Here is a 15,830-nt window from a genome sequence, read left to right as displayed (position 1 = left end):
GTCTTTGTTAAACATTTCTTGCATCTTCTCAATCTTTGCCTCCATTCTTTTTCCGAGGTCCTTGATCATCTTCACTATCATTATTCTGGTATCTTTTTCTGGAAGGTTGCCTATCTCCACTTCATTTAGTTATTTTTCTGGGATTTTCTCTTGTTCCTTCATCTGGTACAGAGCCCTCTGCCTTTTCATCTTGTCTATCTTTCTGTAAATGTGGTTTTTGTTCCACAGATTGTAGTTCTTGCTTCTGCTGTCTGCCCTCTGGTGGATGACCATTAATCATTTTTTAAATGGATCATACATTTGGTATAATGTCTAAGAATTATTTACCTATTCCCAGGTCATGAAGATTTTCTTCTACATTTTCTTTTGAAAGTTTTAAAGCTTTACCTTTTACATTTAGATCTGTGAACCAATTTGAGTTCATTTTTGTAAGAGGTATGAGGCTGAAGTCGAAGTTTATTATTTTTTGCCTATGGATGTCCAATTGTACCATTTATTGAAAAAACTGTTCTTTCCTCCATTCAATTGCCATTGCACTTATGTCAACAATCCTAAGAATCAGGAATGCCAATGTGTGATTGCAGAAGAAGATGGATATCTCAGCTCAAGCAGAGAGATGGCAAATTCACACATCCTCCACTTGTTTGCTTTATTTGGGTCCTCATAAGATTGTATGATGCCCACCTACATTGGGGCAGGCCATTGGCTCTATTCTGTTTACCAATTCAAATGCTAATCTCCTCTGGAAACACTCTCACAGATCCACCCAGAAATACTTTCACCAGTGATCTGGCATCCCTTAGCCCAGCCACGCTGACACATAAATTGCATTTTCTTCTGGTGCCGCCAGTGCTTCCTATGCTTTTGACAAACTTTTCTAAAAGTTCCAAGTTTCCAGACTTTTGAGATGGTCTGTTGCAAAGTAAGAGAGATGTTTTTCCTATGTTTCCCTCTGTCAGAGGAATCCCAAAGCAGTTTTTCTTGTTCTACATAGTTCTATAAATAACTTAGTAAACAATTTTTTCCGTTTTTATGCTCTACTTAGCTTTTGGTCTAAAGTTCAATGGAGAGTATGTTGGGAGACAATTTTTACTGATGGACACCAATCTCTATATAGAATTCTTCCTCCTTTACAGTATTAAGATTTTATTATTTGATAAAGTTTATTACTCCTGGATCCTTCTTCCCTAAGGATGAATTTTCTTCCTGAAGGCTCCTCATTTTCCTGTAAAAGGACGTATGTTGAGGTCATCCCACCATTTCCCCAGACATGCCAGAAAATTCCAAAGTACCCATGAGAGTAAGTTTCTGGAAGGTAAATCCCTCCACCAGTTTGCCAATTATTTTGAATTTCCATTTAAACTCAAGCTTAGATATTCCCAATATAATTTCCTCAATATAATTTCATGTAACATAATACCTGAAACATCTCTGGGGAAAAATATTAATAATATTAACTCTACAGGCAAGAAGCCTAAGGCTCAAGCTCATTAAGTAACTTGCCCAAGAGATTCCTAGATTTAGGATTTAAATGCAAGTCTTGTGACTCCAAATACTATTACTCTTTCCATCAAACCATAAACAAAGGCTTAGCAATCATCCCCAGTGATTAGCTGCCAAACTGCCTACCAATGCCAGTGTACTCCATCAATTATTGAAGCTCCCCTTGCATCGTGATATATAGTAAAGGCACAGCAGATTCTGAATACAATCTGGCTTGACCACAATATCAATGAATTTTTACATAGCAAAGAAATTAAGGCCAGAGACATTGTAGCCAAAAAGAACCCTATTTGAATTCTACTTCATCCACTTAGTTACATTTCTTTCTCTGTATAAAATAGGGGTAATAAGAACTACTTCATAGAATCGTTAAGACTAAGTCAGCATGTAAAGTTTTTAATCCTGTCTCTAGAATGTAACACTTCCTCAAAACATGCCAATTGTTATTGATTTATTAATTAATTATAATATTTTGAATATATTATGTAATATAGTAAATATATATTTGAGCATATTAGATAAATTGTAGTCAATATATCTTATTCTTTATGAGTAACAACAAATTATCATGGGTAATGTTTCCACAGTTCAAGCAATGTCCAACACTTGCAATTAGATCAGTTTGAAAACAACACTTGGTATAGCATCAAACTGGAATGCAGAGTAGGGTTCAGGAAATGAGACATAAGGAAGAAAGTTTCCTCAAAGAAATGAATTAAAACCTGGTTAGGATTTATGCTATTCAGAGGGTATTGAAAATAGTAAAGGATTAAATTTCAGCCATCTTTACTCCAAAGAAATATATAAAGCAAAAGTTAATTTGAGCTACCTTTTCATTTCAAGGTATTATTTTAAAAATTTCATTATTAACATCCTCACTCTGTTGCTGGGAAGTAAAATAAAACCATCAGCCTTGTTCCTTGTATCAGTTGCTGATTCTATTTTGGTAAATGCTATAAGTGAAGGTTTATCCCAAGCACATTTTCTTTTTCTTTTCTATGTTTTGGAAAGAAAACAGATTAGGGAAAAAATACTCCTTGTCCCAATAGTCATATTTAGAGACACTAATCATTAGAAGAAGATAATGTTGAAACATCAACCTAAAAAGAATTTATTAAGTGCACTTATGTTGAATGGTAATGTGAATTTAGATAAATATATAAATAACACAGAGCATTGATTGTCTAGTTAGGACAACTGAGAGATAGCCTCAACCACCAGAGGGCAGGCAGCAGAAGCAAGAAGAACTATAATCCTGCAGCCTGTGGAATGAAAACCACATTCACAGAAAGATAAAATGAAAAGGCAAAGGAGACCTTCAATATGGCGGAGGAGTAAGATGTGGAGATCACCTTCCTCCCGACAAATACATCAGAAATACATCTACATGTGGAACAACTCCTACAGAACACCTACTGAACGCTGGCAGAAGACCTCAGACCTCCCAAAAGGCAAGAAACTCCCCACATACCTGGGTAGGGCAAAAGAAAAAAGGAAAAACAGAGACAAAAGAATAGGGACAGGCCTGCACCTCAGGGAGGGAGTTGTGAAGGAGGAAAAGTTTCCACACACTAGAAAGCCCTTTCACTGGCGGATAGTAGGGGGTAGTGGAGGGGAAGCTTCAGAGCCACGGAGGATAGTACAGCAACAGGGGTGCGGAGGGCAAAGCGGAGAGATTCCTACACAGAGGATCAGTGCCAACCAGCACTCACCAGCCTGAGAGGCTTGTCTGCTCACGCACCAGGGCAGGTGGGGGTTGAGAGCTGAGGCTTCAGCTTTGGCATTCAGATCCCAGGGAGAGGACTGGGGTTGGCTGCGTGAACACAGCCTGAAGGGGGCTAGTGTGCCACAGCTAGCTGGGAAGGAGTCAGGGGAAAAGTCTGGAACTGCCTAAGATCAAGAGACCATTGTTTCGGGGTGCGTGAGGAGAGGGGATTCAGAACACCTAAACAGATTAGGGAAAAAATAAATTAGGAAAAGCCTAAACAAGCTCCAGAGATGGGCACAAGCCACGGCTATCAACAGGGACACCAGAGACGGTCATGAAACGTTAAGGCTGCTGCTGCAGCCACCAAGAAACTTGTGTGAAAGCACAGGTTACTATTCACACCTCCCCTCTAGGGAGTCTGTGCAGCCCTCCACTGCCAAGATCCCGTGATCCAGGGACAACTTCCCCAGAAGAACACACAGCACGCTTCAGGCTGTTGTAACATCACACTGGCCTCTGCCACCGCAGGTTCACCCCACATTCTATAACCCTCCTTCCCCCTGACCTGAGTGATCCAGAGACCCCAATCAGCTGCTCCTTTAACCCTATCCTCTCTGGGCAGGGAACAGATGTCCTCAGGGAACCTACGTGCAGAGACAGGGCCAATTCCAAAGTTGAACCCCAGGAGCTGTGCAAAAAGAAAAAACAGGGAAATTTCTCCCAGCAGCCTCAGGAACAGCAAATTAAATCACCACAATCAAATTAATGTACGCTGCATCTGTGGAATACCTGAATAGACAACGAGTCATCCCAAAATTGAGGCAGTGGACTTTCGGAGCAAATATAGACTTGGGGTTTACTTTCTGCATTTAATTTGTTTCTGGTTTTATGTTTATCTTAGTTTAGTATTTAGAGTTTATTTTCATTGGTAGATTTGTTTATTGATTTGGTTGCTCTGTTTTTAGATAGATAGATAGATAGATATTTTTTTCTTTTGCTCTTTTTGTGAGTGTGTATGTGTATGCTTCTTTGTGTGATATTGTCTGTATAGCTTTGCTTTCACCATTGGACCTAGGGTTGTGTCAGTCTTTTATTTGTTATTTTTTGGTAGTGTTTTAAGCACTTGTTATCATTGGTGGATTAGTTCTTTGGTTTGGTTGCTCTATTCCTTCTTTCCTTCATTCGTTCTTTTATTACTTTTTAATAATTTTATTTTTTATTTTAATAACTTTTATTTTTTGTTATGTTATTTTATTTTTCCTTTCATTCTTTCTTTTTTCTCCCTTTTCTTCTGAACGTGTGGCTAAGGGGTCTTGGTGCTCCGGCCGGGTGTCAGGCCTGTGCCTCTGAGGCAGGAGAGCCGAGTACAGGATATTGGGTCCATTAGAGACCTCCCAGCTCCATGTAATATAAAACAGCAAAAGGTCTCCCAGAAATCTCCATCTCAATGCTAAGACACAGCTCCACTCAAGGACCAGCAAGCTACAGTGCTTGACAACATATGCCAAACAACAAGCAAGACAGAAATACAATCCCACCCATTAGCACAGAGGCTGCCTAAAATCATAGTAAGGTCACAGACACCCCAAAACACTCCACCAGATGTGGTCCTACCCATCAGAAAGACAAGATCCAGCCTAATCCACCAGAACACAGGCACCATTCCCCTCCACCAGGAAGCCTACACAACACACTGAACCAAACATAGCCACTGGCAGCAGACACCAAAAATAACGGTAACTATGAACCCACAGCCTGCAAAAAGGAGACCCAAAACACAGTAAGTTAAGCAAAATGAGAAGACAGAGAAACACACAGCAGATGAAGGAACAAGGTAAAAACCCACCAGACAAAACAAATGAAGAAAAATAGGTGATCTACCTGAAAAAGAATTCAGAGTAATGATAGTAAAGATGACCCAAAATCTTGGAGATACAATGGAGAAAATACAAGAAACTTTTAACAAGGGCCTAGAAGAACTAAAGAGCAAACAAACAATGATGAACAACACAATAAATGAAATTAAAAATTCTCTAGAAGAAATTAATAGCTGAATAACTGAGGCAGAAGAACAGATAAGTGACTGGGAAGATAAAATAGTGGAAGTAAATACCACAGAGCAGAATAAAGAAAAAAGAATGAAAAGAATTCAGGACAGTCTCAGAGACATCTAGGACAATATTAAAGGCACGAACATTCGAATTATAGGGGTCCCAGAAGAAGAGAAAAAAAAAAGGGACTGAGAAAATATTTGAAGAGATTATAGTTGAAAACTTCCAATATGGGAAAGGAAATAATCAAGCCCAGGAAGCGCAGAGAGTCCCATGTGGGATAAATCCAAGGAGAAACACTGATAAAAGAAATCGAAGATGATATAAACAGATGGAGAAATATACCATGTTCTTGGATTGGAAGAATCAATATTGGGAAAATAACTATATTACCCAGAGCAATATACAGATTCAATGCAATCCCTATCAAACAACCAATGGCATTCTTCACAGAATTAGAACAAAAAGTTCACAATTCTTATGGAAACACAAAAGACCCTGAATAGCCAAAACAATCTTGAGAAAGAAAAATGGAGTTGGAGGAATCAGGCTCCCTGACTTCAGACTATACCACAAAGCTAGAGTAATCAAGACAATATGCTACTGGCCCCAAAAAAGAAATATAGATAAATGGAACAGGATAGAAAACCCAGAGATAAACCAATGCACCATGGTCAACTAATCTAAGAAAAAGGAGGTAAAGATATACAGTGGAGAAAAGACAGCCCCTTCAATAAGTGGTTCTGGGAAAACTGGACAGCTATATGGAAAAAAATGAAATTAGAACACTCCCTAACACCATACACAAAAATAATCTCAAAATGTATTAAAGACCTAAATGTAAGACCAAACACTAAAACTCTTAGAGGAAATCATAGGAAAAACACTCTTTGACATAAACCACAGCAAGATCTTTATTGATCCACCTCCTAGAGTAACGGAAATAAAAATAAATGGGACTTAATTAAACTTAAAAGCTTTTGCACAGCAAAGGAAACCATAAATAAGACAAAAAGACAACCCTCAGAATGGGAGAAAATATTCGCTGATGAAGCAAAAGACAAAGGATTAATCTCCAAAATATACAGACAACTCATGGAGCTCAATATAAAAATAACAAACAATCCAATACAAAAATGGGCAGAAGACCTAAATAGACATTTCACCAAGGAAGACATACAGATGGCCAAGAGGCACATGAAAGATGCTCAACATCACTAATTATTAGAGAAATGCAAATCAATACTACAATGAGGTATCACTTCACACTGGTCAGAATACCTATTACCAAAATATCTAGATGGGACTTCCCTGGTGGCACAGTGGTTAAGAATCTGCCTGCCAATGCAGGGGACATGGGTTTGAGCCCTGGCCCGGGAAGATCCTACATGCTGCAGAACAACTAAGCCTGTGCACCACAACTACTGACGCTGCACTCTAGAGCCATGAGCCACAACTACTGAAGCCCATGCTCCACAACTAGAGGAGCCACCACAATAAGAAGCCCGCGCACCACAATGAAGAGTAGCCCCCGCTCGCTGCAACTAGAGAAAGCCTGTGCATAGCAATGAAGGTCCAATGCAGCCCACCCCACAAAAAAAAAATCCAGAAACAATAAATGCTGGAATGGGTGTGGTGAAAAGGGAACCCTCCTGCACTGTTGGTGGGAATGTAAATTGATACAACCACTATGGAAAACAGTATGGAGGTTCCTTAAGAAACAAAAATAGAACTAACATATGACCAAGCAATCCCATTGCTGGGCATATACCCTGAAAAAACCATAATTCAAAAAGAGACATGTACCACAATGTTCATTGCAGCGCTATTTATAATAGCCAGGACATGGAACAAACCTAAATGTCCATTGACACATGAATGGATAAAGGAGATGTGGTACATATATACAGTGGAATATTATTTAGCCATAAAAAGAAATGAAATTGAGTTATTTGTAGTGAGGTGGATGGACCTAGAGTCTGTCATACAGAGTGAAGTAAGTCAGAAAGAGAGAAACAAATACCATATTCTAAAGCATATATAAGGAATCAAAAAAATAAATAAATAAATAGGTACTGATGAACCTAGTTGCAGGGCAGGAATGAAGATGTAGGCATAGAGAATGGACTTGAGGACACGGGATGGGAGGGAGAAGCTGGGACGAAATGAGAGTAGCATCGACATATATACACTACTGAATGTAAAACAGTTAGCTAGTGGGAAGAAGCCACATAGCACAGGGAGATAAGCTGGGTGCTTTGCAATGACCTAGAAGGGTGGGATAGGGAGGATGGGAAGGAGCCTCAAGAGGGAGGGGATATGGGGACATGTGCATGCATATGGCTGATTCACTTTGGTGTACAACAGAAAGTAACACAGTATTGTGAAGCAATTATAATCCAATAAAAATCTATTTTAAAAAAAAGATGACACAAATGGAGAGATATATGATGTTCTTGGATTGGAAGAATCAATATTGTGAAAATGATTCTACTATTCAAGATGATCTACAGATTCCATGCAATCCCTATCAAATTACCAACAGCATTTTTTTACAGAAATGGAACAAAAAGTCTTAAAATGTATATGGAGACACAAAAGACTCAGAATAGCCAAAGCAATCTTCAGGGAAATAAACGGAGCTGGAGGAATCAGACTCCCTGATTTCAGAGCCACAGTAATCAAGACAATATGGTACTGGCACAAAAACAGAAATACAGATCAATAGAACAGGATAGAGAGCCCAGAGATAAACCCATGCACCTATGGTTAACTAAGAGAAAGGAGGCAAGGATATACAATGGATAAAAGACAGTCTCTTCAATAAGTGGTGCTGGGAAAACTCGATAGCTACATGTAAAAGAATGAAATTAGAACACTTCCTAACACCATACACAAAAATAAACTCAAAATGGATTCAAGACCTAAATGTAAGGCCAGACACTATAAAACTCTTAGAGGAAAACTTAGGAAGAACACCTTTTGACATAAATCACAGCAAGATCTTTTTTGACCCACCTCCTAGAGTAATGGAAGTGAAAACAAAAATTTAAAAATGGGACCTAATGAAACTTAAATGCTTTTGCATAGGAAAGGAAACTATAAACAAGACGAAAAGACAATCCACAGAATGGGAGAAAATATTTCAAATGAATCAACAGACAAAGGGTTAATCTCCAAAATATATAAACTGCTCATGCAGCTCAATATTAAAAAACAAGCAACCCATTAAAAAATGGACAGAAGACCTAAATAGACATTTCTCCAAAGAATACATACAGGTGGCCAAGAGGCACATTAAAAGCTGCTCAACATCACTAATTATTAGAGAAATGCAAATCAAAACTACAATGAGGTATCACCTCACACTAGTTAGAATGGGCATCATCAGAAAATCCACAAACAACAAATGCTGGAGAGGGTGTGGAGAAAAGGGAACCCTCTTGCAGTGTTGGGGGTAATGTAAATGGATACAGCCACTATGGAGAACAGTATGGAGGTTCCTTAAAAAACTAAAAATAGAGTTAACATATGACCCAGCAATCCCACTCCTGGGCATATACCCAGAAGAAACCATTTCAAAAAGATACATGTACCCCGAATTTCATTGTAGCACTATTTACAGTAAGCAGGTCATGGAAGCAACCTAAGTGCCTATTAACAGATGAATGGATAAAGAAAATGTGATACATATATGCAATGGAATATTACTCAGCCATAAAAAGGAACAAAATTGGGTCATTTGTAGAGACGTGGATGGACCTAGATGCTGTCATACAGAGTGAAGTAAGTCAGAAAGAGAAGAACAAATATCGTATATTAACGCATATATGTGGATTGTAGAAACTTGGTACAGATGAACCAGTTGCAAGGCAGAAATAGAGACACAGATGTAGAGAACAAACATATGGACACCAAGGGGGGAAAGCAGGGGGTGGTGGTGGTGTGATGATTTAGGAGATTGGGATTGACATATATACAGTAATATGTATAAAATAGATAACTAATAAGAACCTGCTGTATAAAAAAACTGAAACACATAAAGCAATAATAAGAAATCAGTTTTGTAATTAAACACTGAAGGTGATACATAGAAATAACACAGAATGATGGCATCAGATCTCCATGAAGCTGACTTGAAGAGGCAGAAATATTCCCTGACAAAGTATAACAAAATGCATGTGCAATGTTATGTTTCTAAAGGGAGAAGTTATAAATCCAAAGGAATAGTCTGTTGGATCATAGCAGTCTGAGAGGGAACAATTAGTTGCATTGCTGTGGATCAGGCAACAAAGCCAAATGGATAACAGATACATTTCCAATTATGGCATTTTATCATATTCATTTCTGTGTCCCCAGTGCAAAGTACCATGTTTGGCTCTGTATAGACGTTTCTTCCAGATACTTTAGAAGGGTCTAAGGATATAGTGCTGAACATGAGAGAATAAATCCCAAACTCTAACGAAGCTTATATGAGTAAAGAATGTACAAGATAGTGATGAAAGCTATGAAAGGCCATGTTTTAAAGGAAAACTGAGGAGAGGACGATGATCAGGGTGCTTTCCCTGAGCAGGTGACAAGACATTTTGGCTGAGACCTGAATGACAGAAGAAGCCAGGCAGCCAACTAAGGATCTGGACAAGTACAACAGGCAGAGGAAGTGGCTAATACAAAAGCCCTATTGGGGAACAAGTTTGGTGTGGTGGTGGAACAGAAAGAAAGTGTGGATTTAATGTAGAAAACAGGGAGTAATATAAAATGGAGTTGGAAAGGGAGCAGGGACTGTATCATCAAGGCCCTTATGAGTTGAAGTAAATTATTATGTGTAATAGGCATTGGACAATGCCCTGATGTTAATATTTTTAAAAGATTACTTTGGCTGATGTGTGGAGAATGAATTATAGATGGACAGAAGAGAAGGTAATTGCAGTGGTCAAAGGGAAAGATGGTGGTAACTTGGACAAGGATACAGTTTGTTCGATAAATGACTAATTAATATGTATTGGTATCCAGACACAAAAAGGAGAGAAAGAGTCAAATATAATGACAGACACTGGGTGACAGACACTTGAAAGATTCTGTGAGGGCTAGAGTCATGAAAGTTGGAAGAATGAGTACCATCAGGGAAGAAGGCATATCCTGTTTGGGATATATTAAGACAGAGGTGGTGATGAAATATATATTTCCAGGAATCTGTGGATAATGTGAGACTGAAACTAGTAAAAGCTAAGAAAAAATGGAGAAATGCAATCAAAACTACAATGAGGTATCACCTCACACCAGTCAGAATGGCCATCACTAAAAGTCTACAAACAATAAGTGTTGGAGAGAGTGTGGAGAAAAGGAAACCCTGCTACACTGTTGGTGGGAATGTAAATTGGTACATCCACTATGGAGAACAGTATGGCGGTTCCTTAAGAAACTGAAAATAGAGCTACCATATGACCCAGCAATCCCACTCCTGGGCATATATCTGGAGAAAAACATGGTTCAAAAGGATATGTGCACTCCAATATTCATTGCAGCACTGTTTACAGTAGCCAAGACATGGAAGCAACCTAAATGTCCATTAACAGATGAATGGATAAAGAAGATGTGGTACATATATACAATCATTTGAATATTACTCAGCTATTAAAAAGAATGATATAATGCCATTTACAGCAACATGATGGACTTGGAGATTATCATACTAAGTGAAGTAATTCAGACAGAGAAAGACAAATATATGATATCACGTATATGTGGAATCTAAAAAAAATGATACAAATGAACTTATTTACAAAACAGAAACAGACTCACAGACTTAGAGAATGAACTTATGGTTACTGGAGCAGGGTGGGATTGATTGGAAGTTTGGGATTCACATGTACATACTGCTATATTTAAAATAGATAACCAACAGGGACCAACTGTATAGCAGAGGGAACACTGCTTAATACTCTGTAATAACCTAAATGGGAAAAGAACTTGAAAAAGAATACATACATATATATGTATAACTGAATCACTTAGCTGTACACCTGAAACTAACACAACATTGTTAATCAACTATACTCCAATATAAAATAAAATTTTTTTAAAAAGCTAAAGTAAAATGGAAATGGTTGTTTATAAGTCATTGTAATAAATATGATGGTAAAATCAGAAGAGTGAAAAAGTATAAAGGGACAAGAGGAAAAAGTGAGATCTTAAGAATAATTTTACACCATTTAATAAAGAATCTTATTTTTCACTTAAAACTACTGTTTCATTTCTCTAGTAGATGAGGGCTGCAGCTGTGTAAGTCAGGGGTGCCAAGCTGATCATGAAAAGTAACCTGTCATTTGTTGCCTTGTCACTCCCTTGTTCTAGTCTAAGAGGCAATAGGATCACATCATTCCCCAGTTTACATCAAAGATGTCATGTATCCAATCCCCTTCCAAGAGACATTTAGTTCTTTAATGTCTAGCTTTGTATTCTACTCATCTTTACATGCTCTGAATTTTCTTTTCCACAGCCTTGCATATATTAGCAAACAAGAAACATTTGTTGACTTAAATGGACACAATTTATTTAAAACGTGTTCACTTCTCTTTATGAGTATATCTCTTTCTCCATACCACAGTACAAGAAGACTACATATCTCCTATTTCCCTACTTTCCCAATTTCCCTACTTCCCCAAAGCACTTCCCACTCTTTGTATAGATAGTTCTCACTCTGGGTATTATTGCAAACCTAGGCTATTTTTGACCCGATTTTCATGGCTGGCTAAAGGGAACCTTATGAGGAAACATATGAGATTGTTATGGGGATTCTGACTAGTTGGGCTCGGACAATACAGAAAAAGAATTAAAGGTTTGTCCTCCTAAAGAAGATCCCAAGAGAAGGTGAGAAAAATATCATGCTAAACCAGGCAATACTGGCAACCTAAGATTCTTACACAAAAGGAATCAAGAAAAAGTCAAAGAAGCTACAAATATAACAGTGAATGCAAAATCTGAGTGACTCTAAAGACTTGGGTTTACACTTGTGGCTTGGGTTTGTAACTACCACTAAGGACAAATAAATCCAAGAAATATTCATAAACCTGTCCACTGCTACTTAGGAGTGCCATCTGATAAGCATATCTAAAAATAAGGCACTAACAAGAGACATCCAATATCCCCATGAAATTTAGAGATGCAGGGGCCAAATGGAAGTGGCCAGCAAAATGTCACCCCAAAGCACAAGAATTCAAAAGCCTTAGGCTCCAAGAAAGCTATTTTTATCTTATGGATTCCTTCTACATTCACACACATTTATTCCTAGCTTATGCCTCCCTTGGGAACCTCCCCATGATGAAGCAGAGATGAACCTACTTCTTCCTTTTTACAGACGTGACCTAAGTTAGAGAGAAAGTTGTAGAGTTACCTTACTTCCTCTTAAACCCAATAACACCCAGGAATTCAAGTGAATATCAGCCCAACAGTAAATTTGGGCTTCATAGTCACATGTCCGCCATTAGATCACGTGTTAGACACTACACTCCTATCCTTATAAAATGTGTTTCATTTAGCTGGTGTTTGTCTTAACCTTCCCCATTTCCTCACTCTAGGAGCAGTTTATCTCTCAAATAAAACAAATAATACTGTCAGAAAGTTTACCCTAATAATTAGCTTGAATTTATGACTCTAAAAGCACTAAATCTTTCCCTTCATAGTCACTGGGAACTTTGAAACATTCGTGCATCATGACCCACATCCCTTCTGAATTATGGTTTAACCAGGCAGAGTTGAATCTCTCATTTCCTCAACCTTAGTCCCAATCCTTCAAAGTACTCTTGTTTTTTATACATTCTCCATCAGTCACCAGCATCTCTGTTGCATTGAGGGCCTCAGTGTTTAAAGCTCTCAGATGTAGTGCTTTATTGGAAGGCCCTTATTTCTTTCCTAAAACTCAGCAGTGCCCTTATTGATATATTATATGTTAATTTTCTGTCTAATGTCATCCTTGTCTGGGTCCCATAACTCAAATTTTTCATTGGATAAAGGGAAATCTGCTATACTGTAATGCCTGGGAGAATTAACTTCTTCTGATATGCTTATTTACCTCTTTTTCAACTCTGCTTTGTTCATTTATTCAGTGAGTTCACATCTATTTGCATCTGTAGCTTTGAAATGTTCCTAACACATTTCCCTGAGAAATGTAGTTAATGTGCTTTGTTCACTTCTTTAATCCAACTTCAGGCTGTGTCAATTGTCTTCAAGACTAAGCCATGCTACAAAAATGCTGAAGGGAGCCATGAGATAACAGGCTGAGCTCTAACAGCATCTGATATAGAGCTCTAAAGCTTCATGATTAAAACTGGGAAAACATATCCAAAATCGATAGAGTGGGCAGGATTGGAGAGTGAGACATGAGATGCTCTGTGGCTTTGTCTGGGCTGCTCTGGAGGTCTGTGGGAGGCAAGCCAATCTGAACACTCCCCTGAGGTGCTACAACATGGACCTGAGAGAGAGAGACCCTTTGCCCTCAGCAGTGGAATTGTGATTAAGCCCTGTGGCTGACAGGGTCTTGGTGTTCTGGCCGGGTGTCAGGCCTGAGCCTCTGAGGTGGGAGAGCCAAGTTCAGGATATTGGTCCACAAGAGACCTCCTGGCCCCACATAACAGCAAATGACAAAAGCTCTCTCAGATATCTCCATCTCAACACAAAGACCCAGCTCCACTCAAAGACCAGCAAGCAACAGTGCTAGAAACCCTATGCCAAACAACTAGCAAGACAGGAACACACCCTATCTATTAGCAGAGAGGCTGCCTAAAATCATAATAAGGTCACAGACACCCCAAAACACACCACTGGATGCAGTCCTGCGCACCAGAAAGACAAGATCCAGCCCCACCCACCAGAACACAGGCACCAGTCTCCTCCACCAGGAAGCCTACACAACCCACTGAATGAACCATACCCACTGGGAGCAGACACCAAAAACAACGGGAACTACAAACCTGCAGGCTGTGAAATGGAGACCCCAAACAAAGTAAGTTAAGCAAAATGAGATGACAGAAATAAACACCAGATGAAGGAGCAAGGTAAAAACCCACTAGACAATACAAATGAAGAGGAAATAGGCAGTTTCCCTGAAAAAGAATTCAGAGTAATGATAATAAAGATGATCCAAAATCTTGGAAATAGAATGGAGAAAATACAAGAAACATTTAACAAGGACCTAGAAGAACTAAAGAGCAAACAAGCAATGATGAACAACACAATAAATGAAATTAAAAATTCTCTAGATGGAATCAATAGCAGAATAACTGAGGCAGTAGAACACATAAGTGACCTGGAAGATAAAACAGTGGAAATAACTACCACAGAGCAAAATAAAGAAAAGAGAATGAAAAGAATTCAGGACAGTCTCAGAGACCTCTGGGACAACATTAAATTCACCGACATTCGAATTATAGAGGTCCCAGAAGAAGAAGAGAAAGGGAGTGAGAAAATATTTGAAGGGATTATAGTTGAAAACTTCCCTCATATGGGAAAGGAAATCGTCAATCAAGTCCAGGAAGAGCAGAGAGTCCCATACAGGATAAATCCAAGGAGAAACATGCCAAGACACATATTAATCAAACTATCAAAAATTAAATACAAGGAAAAAATATTAAAAGCAGCAAGGGAAAAGCAACAATTAATATACAAGGGAATCCCCATAAGGTTAAAGCTGATCTTTCAGCAGAAACTTTGCAAGCCAGAAGGGAGTGGCAGGACATACTTAAAGTGATGAGAGGGAAACACCTATGACCAAGATTACTCTACCCAGCAAAGATATCATTCACATTCTATGGAGAAATTAAAACCTTTACAGATAAGCAAAAGATAAGAGAACTCAGCACCACAAAACCAGCCCTACAACAAATGCTAAAGGACTTCTCTAGGCAGGAAACACAAGAGAAGTAAAAGACTTACAATAACAAACACAAAACAGTTAAGAAAGTGGTAATAGGAATATACATATCGATAACTACCCTAAATGTAAATGGATTAAATGATCAAACCAAAAGGCATAGACTGGCTGAATACATTCAAAACCACAACCCATACATTTGCTGTCTAAAAAAGACCCACTTCAGACCTAGGGACACATAGAGACTGAAAGTAACGGGATGGAAAAAGGTATTCCATGCAAATGGAAATCAAAAGAAAGCTGGAGCAGCAATTCTCATATCACACAAAATAGAATTTAACATAAAGTCTATTACAAGAGACAAAGAAGGACACTACATAATGATCAAAGGATCTATCCAAGAAGAAGGTATAGCAGTTGTAAATAATTATGCACCCAAAATAGGAACACCTCACTACATAAGGCAAATGCTAATAGCTATAAAGGGGAAATTGACAGTAACACAATAATAGTAGGGGACTTTAACACCTCACTTTCACCAATGGACAGATCATCCAAAATGAAAATAAATAGGGAAATGCAAGCTTTAAATGATACATTAAAAAGATGGCTTAATTGATATTTATAGGAAATTCAATCCAAAACCAGCAGATTACACTTTCTTCTCAAGTGCTCATAAAACGTTCTCCAGGATAGATCA

Source organism: Mesoplodon bidens (assembly GCF_964165515.1).
Source record: "Mesoplodon bidens genome assembly, chromosome: 2".
NCBI lineage: Eukaryota > Metazoa > Chordata > Mammalia > Artiodactyla > Ziphiidae > Mesoplodon > Mesoplodon bidens.
This window is presented reverse-complemented; position numbering follows the sequence as displayed.